Consider the following 9,934-nt stretch of genomic DNA (forward strand, 5'->3'; position numbering starts at 1 on the left):
AGGACCAGGCTTTGAGTTCTGGACCCACTACAGCACAGTTCTGGTTGCACATGTGCAACCATGGGGGAGTCATTTCGGCTCTGTGGGCCTCAGTTTCCATATCTGAAAAATGGAGGCATTGGACTAGGCCCCCTTAAGTGTTCCTCCAGAAACAGGATAGGTAACTAGAAAGAGAAGTTGAGGGGAGGGGTGAGAGATGTGGCTCCTTTCTTCTCAGTGTCTCTTGGGACAATTTTTAACTTCCCCCAAAGCCACAGAGACAAATTCAAAGCTGGGAAGAATCTTAAGAAATGCTCTTTTCCAAGCAGAGGAATACTCTGATACTGGGTGACCCACAGCGTGTCACCCACTACATCCGATGACTCTGCAAAACAAAACAAAAAACAGGTCTTGGAAGGATTGTCCTGTCACCCTCTCCTCTCTGCTGCTAAGCCTCCCTATTCCCTCTTTCCAAACCCTGATCCCAGAGTGGGTGTACCCAGCCATTGTTCTGGGCTCTTCTTGGGACACTGCTGCCTTCCGTCCTTAGAGCTGTCTCCTAAAGAAGAAGGAGATCTCCTGTGCCCTAGAAATGACAGTCATTCTTGCCTTTCCTACTTTGCCCTGTCTTTTGTGACAAGTTGTAAAGTCTTTGTAAGCACCCAGCCCTTTGAGCCCATGGGTGAAGGCCTTTGTTCTGGCCTGGATGCCTGGTCTGGGGTTCTTGTCCCATTTCTCACACAAACTGATGGTTGATGCCAAATCATCCACCTGAGTGAAACCCCCTAGTTTCTCAGTCCCTCCTCTTCAGCAGGTTCTTGTTCCTTGTTCCACAAGTTACTGACTGGGGCCAGGAACATCCCCCTCCCCATTACTCCCCCCCACCCCAAGTGTCATCTTGAGAGGTTCTGTACTCTTGCCCTGCCTGGAATGCTCTCACTCCTCCTCTCCACCCTCTGGCTTCAAGTCTCAGCTAAAATCCCAGCTTCTATGAGAAGCCTTTCCCCATCCCCCTTCACGCTGGTGTCTTCCCTCTGGTAATTATCCCCAATTTATCCGAGGAGGAAACCTTTTTTTGTACGTAGTCTCTCCTTGTTGACTGTGAGTTCTTTGAGGGCTGAAACTGTCTTTTGCCTTTCTTTGTACCCTCAGAACTTAGCACAGTGTCTGGCACATAGTAGGCACCGAAGAAATGCTATCTGACCCGTTGGTACCTGAGCTGAGGTACCAAAGAGGATGGCAATGACAGAAAGAGGGAGAACATGGTCAGGCATGGTAGCAGGAGGGGCAGCTTGTGCCAAGGCACTGAACGTCAAGTAAGCCAATTTCACTGACAATATAGAGAATGCTGAGAAAGGGAGTAGCCTAGAAATAAACCTGGGAAAGCGCATGAGAGTCAGGCTATGCAGAGCTTTAAATGCTGGAGCAGGAATAGTTTGCATTTTTTGCATTTTTGCTATTATTTGCATTTTATTTCAGTGGCCTTAGGGAGCCACTAAAGGTTTTTGAGCTATAGAGGAGTGTCATCCAAACTTTACTTTGGGAGGCTTATTTTAGATGGTTTCCAGAGGCTGAGTTGGACAGGAAAGGAACTTGAAGGCAGGGAAGCCAATAAAGAGGCTGATGAATGAAGGCAGAAGCATTTACCTTGTGCCAAGGACTGTGTGTGTGTGCTCAGTGCAGGGGGTACACACAGAAAACTGAGTCCATTCTTTCAAGGAGCTCACATTCCAAATGGAGGAGAGGAGTCCTCTAGGAAGGCCCAATGAGGGTGTGCCTCAAAGAGGGTGCGGAGGCAAGGCCGATAAGGCTCCTTCGCCGGGGGCTTTGCTGCTTTCTGGCATTTCACCAGCCCATGACTAAGGCAGTATCCAGGGAAGAATCTGAGGACCGCCTGAGCTAAGGTAGCCATTGTGTAGATGGAAAACAGGGAACTAAGCAAGCAACATGTTTCCTTGGTAGAATCCGCCAGGAGGAGGAGAGCAAGCCTTTCTTAAGCACCAGGCTAACAGGCTTGAAAGGCCAGGATCACCAGAAGGATTGTGCCCAGGACTCAAGACAATGCCTGGGTGTTCAGTCATGTCCGCCTCTCTGTGACCCCATTTGGGGTTTTCTTGGCAAAGATCCTGGACTGGTTTTCCATTTCCTTCTCCAGCTGTCTTTACAGATGAGGAAACTGAGGCGAACAGGGTTAAGCGACTTGCCAGGGTCACAGAGCTAGTAAATGTCTGAGGCTGGATTTGAACTTAGTCTTCCTGACTGGAGACTGGATACTCTAGCCACTGAGCCACCTAGCTGCCCTACCATGTGCAATTTAAATACTATTTATAGGAGACTTCTGAAAGGCAGCTTGGTCTAGTACAGCCTTTTAACAACTGGAGTTCAGTGTAGTTGGTTTCCTCAGCAATCCCGTCCACCAGATTTTATTCATTTACACACCTGAGCTTGACAGGGGGCCCAGAGGCTTCTGACTGCCCAAAGTGGCCATGCCCTCCTTCCCCCCAAAAGATAAAAAACTCAGGGTGTAATGATGGGGTAGAGAGATCACTGGACCAAGAAGCTGAGAACTTGGGTTCAATCCTCAAAGGAGATTCATTCTCCCATCTGTACAATCAAGATAATGCTTGCACAGGGAGACAGCTAGGTGGTGCAGTGAGTGGAGCACCAGCCCTGGAGTCAGGAGGACCTGAGTTCAAATCCAGCCTCAGACACAACGCATGACACCCTTGCTAACTGTGTGACATTGGGCAAGCCACTTAACCCCAATTGCCCTGCCTTCTCCCCTCCAAAAAAAAAAAAGATAATGCTTGCACAACCCAACCCATCTCACTGTGTAGGTGGGAAGAAAGAGGAAAGCTGCTGTGAAGACAGAAGTTATCATTATTCTAACTAGCGAACTCTAGTCAGTCAATATGTCATTTCAGCCCACACTTTAGACTGGAAGCTCCTTGAGGGCAGGGCCTGGTTTTTTTTGTAGACCCAGCCCTTAGCACAGTACCTGGAACCTCATAGTTGATTAATAAATGCTTGTTGACTTGATGTGTGTAGATTGTTATCCACACATTAACCTGGGATGATAGACAGACAGACAGATGATAGGTAGATAGAAAGATAAATAGATAAATTTAAAGATAGATGAGAAAGAAAGAAAGATAGATGGATGGATGTTGTCTGTCTCCCCAACTTGAGCATAGACAGCTGGCTCAGGAGCTACTAGACCCTGCCTCGCTTAGGCCAGGGCCAGCCCTGGCCAAGCGCAGACAACCAGGCTGGGCAGAAGTCTGCTCTCCCGTCTATTTGCCCCCATTTCTGGTTGAGCTGAGGAATATGGCTGCCTTTGGGGTTAGCTTCCCCCCTCCTCCCGCCTTAGCCAGGCAGCTCGGGCCAAAATCTGGTAAATAGTCGTAGTTTTAAACATTAGTCTCTAGTCACAGAAGTGCAAATAAACATTTAAAGGGATTGTAGTTGCAGGCTTTGATCCCTGCAGGAGAGGAGAGGGGCTGGATGCCCTTTCCTGGCCAGCCAGCTCTCCCAGGCCTCCAAGAAGAAGAGGGAAGGAAGTGCATTGGTAAACGACAGCTGTTTTTCTCCTCCAGGCAGCACTAACAAGAGGTTGGGGGGATGGGAGGGAGAACACAGGTGATCTGTCTCCCCCCACCACAAAGTCGATTTGGACTATTCAATTGTGTGGCCGTTCACGTCTCTGTCTGTGTCTCTCTCTCTCCATCTATCTATCTCTATGTCTCTCTCTCTCCCTCTATCTCTCCTTTCTTCCCTCTCTGTCCTCCCTCCCTCCTTTTCTCTTGTCTCACTCCTCTCTCTGTCTCTCCCCTCCTCCTGTTCCCCTCTCTGTCTCCCTCTTTCCATCTCTGTCTCTCTCTCCTTCTCTCTGTCTCTGTCTCTCCCTCCCCTTCCCCCACCTCTTTTTCTCTGTCTCTCCCTCCTCTCCCTGTCTCTTTCCCCCTTCCTCCCTCCTTCTCTCCACCACTCCCAGAGGTCTCTGATCCACAGGCTTTCCCTGTTTTCTAACCCAGAGTCAGTGCCTGGTCACCGCGTGCCTCCATACTCAGCATGGCTGCCCTCTTCCTTCACATTTCTCTCGTGTTTCTCTCTGTGGCTTTCCTCTGTGGCCCTGGAAAACCTGGGGTGCGCTGGCAGGTAGGCATCTTCTAGCCCTACCCAATCTCCTTGGCGGAGGGGTCACCCATACACTGTACCGTACAGGGTTCCCTGAGAGGTTGAGGGATGTGCCTTGGGTCACATACTGAGGTACTAAGCAGAACTAGGTCTAGAGCCCAGTTCCCTCGACCAGCACAATACTTTGTTCCTCAGCCTCTTTGACTCTAAGCTACCATGATTAGCTCAGGGGGAATTACCATCTTGAGCCCAACCTATGTCTAAAGACTCTTCTTGAGAGGTCTGGCCAAAGTGACTGCCATGAACTATCAGGTGGTAGGAGATGGTAGGTTACAAAACTCTGGGAAACGCAAACTTCTGGGGAGATTGTATGTGTGTGTGGGGCGGGGGGGATCAGGGAATAGTGAGAGGCAGGTTTGCCCCTCTAAGGGCCCAGAATCATGAAAGGGCGGGCTTTGGGCTGGATCCGAGTTCATTCTGAGTGGGATCTGCACCACCGTTCTCCAGGGCCAGATTGGAACCAAACACAAATATCAATAGGCCTTGTAGGAAGACCAAGAGGGGGCCTGACACAGAGTGTGCTTACCTCCACTTCTAGCTCCTACCAGCCCCACTGTCCAGAAAAATATCCAGAAGAGTGAAAAAGAAAACAAAAACTCCTTTTACAACTGCCTGTCCTGCTTGCCGGGATGGTGGGCTTAAAGAGAATACCTGGTTCTGGCCATAGCTCCACCCCTGGTTCCCCCTTAGACTTCTCCATTGAGAAGAAAGAGCCTGTTGCTGGCAAGGAAACTGTCTTGGACAGGTCTCCAAAGAGCCCAGGGATCAAGTTCTCCCAGCTCAGTTATTTGAGCCTGTTCTCCCTTCCCCTCTCACTGCTTCTGTTCTTTTTGGGTACCTGCCCATTTACCAAACCTATGCCTTGAAGAACTGCCAAGAAAAACCAAAAAAAGAGGAGAGGCGGGAGGGAGTGGGAAGAGAAGGTCTACTTGGTTCCTTCTTTTATGGCTTTAGTAAGTTTATTTTAAAAGCTCAGAGCTCAGACCCAATCCCTCCCAAGGCCCCTTAGGAAAATTCCTAATCCTTAGGTAAAGGCTGAGGTCTCTTCCTCACCTTTCTTTACGTTTATCTATAGGCAGCCCCTGACCTCTTTGTGGTTATGACAAAATTCAGTTTATTGGAAACATCTCAGGAACTAAACAGATTATATTATGGTTCCTATGGACAGAGAGACATCAAGAAGGGAACCTGGGGAAGGAGCTGACCTTTCCTTGACACTTCTCTCAGCCTGGGTTTTCTGCCCAAGATGCTGGAGAGTCACCACTTTCTTCAATATCTCCCCATCTCTGCCACAGCTCCCTTTTTTCCCTTTGTTCCTCAAAGATTTTCTGGAAACACCCAGTTTGCTCCAACCCCTCAAATTCAGATCTGTCTCCCTTTGCTCTGAGACAATTTATTCCTTTTATACAAATTGCCCTCAGGGCAGATCCAGTTTCTCATGTGACAGCTTTGATTGGTTCTGGGAGGTATACAGGCCCTGTTCATATTCCGTTTCTGATTGTTTGATGCAATGGAAATGTATTCTCATCCAGTCCAGGCACTAGAACAAAATGGGGTGCTTTCAATCAGACCCTCACCTCCTTTTTACCTCCAGTAGGGTATTGCTTTTTGTTGATTTTTTTTTCTTCCTAAGGGCCCCTCTTTCTCTCAAAGCTAGTCTGCCGCTGCCCCTGCAACTAATCTGGCAGATACTCTGCTGCTCTGGTGCCAGAGAAAAGGAGAAGAAGGCTTCCTTCTACCTGGAGCTCAGAGAATATTTTTGCCTGCTTTGAAAGGTGGGGAAAGTCTCTTCCATTATGTATCCCCAATGGGTTTCTAGAATCATTAAAGGGTTAGACTAAGTACCCCAGAAGAAGGCTGGAGGCATTCCACTAAAGGATTAAGGTTACACAGAAAAGGACAAGTTCTCTTCAATTAGAAGTTGTTACAGGATGCCTTTTGAAATTTTCCTCGAACATAATGTTGTTGTGCTTAAGAACAGGACAGTTACTACCTGTCCTCGCATACACAAATCTTGTATGGGGACAGTAGACTGGAATAGATGATCCTAACTACAAGCATAAATACCGCCCACTGCATCAGCCTGGAGCTTTAGGAGGGGGACCAGGAGAGGAGGGAAAGATTCCTCCTCCCATAAAAGTTTACTCAAGGGTGGAGGGCATTGGTACAGAGGCTGAGGCCAGATTGAGAAGGAGGTAGAATTGGTCTTCAGAATGAATATAATCCTTGGTGTTGGTTCTTCTCAGTGGGGGCTCCCAGGCCCCAATATCCCCCCCTCCCATTTCTCTTCCCCTCCCATCCCACATGGACTCTCAAGACTCTTTATTCAAACTGACTAGTGACAACTTAAAATGTTCATTTGCTTTTTAACAGGGACCAAAGCTGCACCCATTTGGATCTCCAGGGCTTTGCGCATGGCAATGGCTTAGTCAGTATTTTTTCATTCATTCATGAAGAAAAGCAAGCAAGCTAGAATGAAGCAGAGTTACTTACAGCAATCCAGGCTAGATAGTGGAGGGCTTTACAAGCCAAATAGAAGAGTTTGTATCTGATTCTAGAGGCAAGAGGGTGTTAGTGGAAATCCTTGAACCGGGGGCAGCGTGAAGCCAGAAGGTGGCTCAGAGATGATATAGTCTAAGTCCCTATGTCATAAATCGAGACACTGAGGCTTAGTAGAGACAAAAGTCAAGACAGCTGCCCATGGCCCAGGATGCAGTGGGTGACCTTGGTATCGCTGATGCCTAACCAAGCTCTGATGCTATCCCTGTGCATATATACACACATTCTAGGTCTATCCGTTTCTGTACAGTGCCTGCTTCAGCCACCTTCCCCTCCTGGCCTTTGGAACAAATTGTTCTGATCCACCCATTCCACCATGGGAAGGTTTCACACATGGGGTAGAAAACCCTAACTCACTGACGGGTGTGAAACCCCTCAGGTACCCTCAGCCCAGTTTAGCCCATCTGCCAAGATGGTTTACTGGGGTGTGGCCACTCTATGGGCTACAGCTTCTTGGAGCCCCAGGTAAGAGTTGGGTTGCTGTGGACCCAGAGGCGAATGACCCACCCTTATAGGGCTTGGCAGCCTCAGGCTTTGGGCTAAGCATAAAAGAAATACAAGAACAGTTTGTGGCCTCTCGGAACTCCTGTTTTATTGGGGAGAATTCAGGGAATTGCTCCCAACCAGCCAGATACTGTATATGGAAGGGAGTCTAAGATAAGGAAATTGGAGAAGCTGGCTAGATAGACTGGGCCCTGAGAGGCCTTCACCCATCAGGATCCAGGGCACCGCAGCAGGGGCTCAGGAGCCAAAGGGGGCCAATTCATCCTGCTCAGAGGTATTCAGTCCAAAGCCGGATGAGGACTCCTTGGGGATGTCCTGGAGTGGATCCTTCTCAGGAACAGGTTGAACTACATGGCCTCTGTAGCCCCTTGCCAGGTGAGATTCCAGGATTCTCTCCTTGGTATGGTTTGCAAAGGACCTTGGGCAGCACCAGGCCTTGTAAATACCCACTTTTGGTTAAAGGAGGAGGCAGAAGGGGGATGTCTGAACTGGCTTCCATCCCACCCATGGCCCCATCCTCGACTGAGCCCTGGAGCACATCTGGCAGTCCCCTGGGGGGTGGCCTTGGCTTGCTGAAGGCTGTGCCAGCTACAAGACAAGTTCCAGGGCCAGGCCTAGTGATAGACTGTGCATCTGCTGGCCAAGGACCAGCCTGGCACAGAGCAGACTCTTGCAGCTGGGCTGCCCACAGTGGGGATGGGCTGTTTGGGTCATGGCAAGCACTGAAGGCCAACTCCCCCTGGTTCTGGAGAGGTCTGATTAATGACCTTGCAGGGACAGAGAGTCCCAGCCTGATGAACTCTGAAATATTCCTCCAGCTCCTCCTGATAAAATCTGAGGGCCTTGGAATGTTCTGGACAGTAGAATTTCACTCAGTCCCCCTCAATGGTATTTTGATTAAGTACCTGCAGCTTCTGAGAACTTGGAGAAGGATGGGCAGGCTCTGCCTTCAAGGAGAGGCCACACCTGTAACCCAGGGCAGGATGAGCCAAGTGAGTTGGGGAGGGGCCAAGAATCCAGGGAGAGGGCCAGAGCCCTTAGGACTGGGCCCATCAGGCAAGGCTTGGAGCAAGACTGGGCCAGGAAGGAGGGAGAGGAGGCTAGGGGGAGCTTGGGGAGGTGGGGTCTCTCTAGGAGCCAGGAAGGAGGGAGAGGAGGCTAGGGGCAGCCTGGGGGGAGGGCTCTCTAGGGGCCAGGAAGGAGGGAGAGAAGAACAAGAGAAGTCCATGGGGTGTGATGGAGGCAGGTGGGCCTGAGTTTGAGTCTCTGCCACTTAGTACACATATGTAACCCTGGACAAGCAGTTCCCTCTTGCTGGTTCTCATTTTGTTCCTCTACAAAATTGTGGTTCAGTTGTGTCTGACTCTTCATGGCCCCATTTGAGGTTTTCTTGGAAAGATACTGGAGCGGTTTGCCATTCCTTTCTCATTTTACAGATGAAGAAATGGAGGTAGACAGAGTCAAGTGACTTGCCCAGGGTCACACAGCTAGTAACTATCAGAGGTTGGATTTGAACTAGGGTCCTCCTGACTCCGTGTTCTATCCACTGAGCCACCAGCTGCCTCCTAGGCCTAGAAATGTGGACATGGGGAGTTGTTGCTGTTAAAACAGGCATAGTAACTTCTAGCCCCACTGGGATGAGAACAAGTTACAGAGTTGACATTCGATGCTTTGTTGACCTTGAAACACCCTTTAAATTATATAGGATCATAGATTTAAAGGCACAAGCCACTTAGTCCAAGGACATTAAATAAGGCCCTATGGGGAGCCAATAGAGAACCCAGGCCTTCTGACTAGAGTTCCACTGATGTTTCCTAAGGCAGCCCAGTAGATAAAGCATTAGACCTCGAATAGAGAAGATCTGAGTTCAAATCCTCCCTTAGACACTTGCTAGCTGGGTGACGCTGGGCAAGCCTCGAACCTCCGTTGGCCTGTTTTCTTACCTGTCAAATGGGGATGTAATAATAGCCCCTGCCTCTCAGGATTGTTGTGGGATGATAAGTGTAAAGGGCTTTGGAAGCCTCGAAGCATTAGGCATTTTTATTATTTGCGTAATTACCGATCTGGACATCCCAGCGGGCGTGAGGCCCGTCTGTTACCCTGGTTTTGCCCATTTTCCGAGATGGTTTTACCAGGGTGTGGCTGCTACCACTTCTCGGAGCCGCAGGTAGACGCCAAAGGCGGATGAGCCCTCACCCCAGAGGGTGGGTCCTCTCTAAACACCCCAAGCGTGTGATTTCCCTGGCGGAATGGGCAGATGAGAACAATTTGTTCCAATGGCCGTGGAAGAGGGGGCGTGGAGCACCGGTAAGACACGGAAGACTCCAAGGTCATCACTGCACCCCGGGCCATTGCTGACTCTTGTCCTGCCACGGGATTTCAATGACTCTGGAAGAGAGAGCACGGCCAATGACAACCGTGCCTCACCCACATCTGGTTTATCACCCACCGACGTCATTGATCCCTTCCAAAGTGGAGAAGGAGCAACGTTACTGACAGCCTTTGCACCCCAGGTCAGTGAGCAAAGACCACGACAAAAAGCGGCTATGAGTTAAGTAAAGGTGTTTCAGTGAATCTATATTTTATTGTTGTGGTTGAGACATTTCAGTCCTGTCCGACTCTCCGTGACTCCATTTGGGGTTTTCTTGGCAGGGACGCTGGGGCAGTTTGCCATCTCCTTCTCCGGCTCCTTGTA

The sequence above is a fragment of the Trichosurus vulpecula genome, chromosome 6 (genome assembly GCF_011100635.1).
Source record: "Trichosurus vulpecula isolate mTriVul1 chromosome 6, mTriVul1.pri, whole genome shotgun sequence".
NCBI classification, from domain to species: Eukaryota; Metazoa; Chordata; class Mammalia; order Diprotodontia; family Phalangeridae; genus Trichosurus; species Trichosurus vulpecula.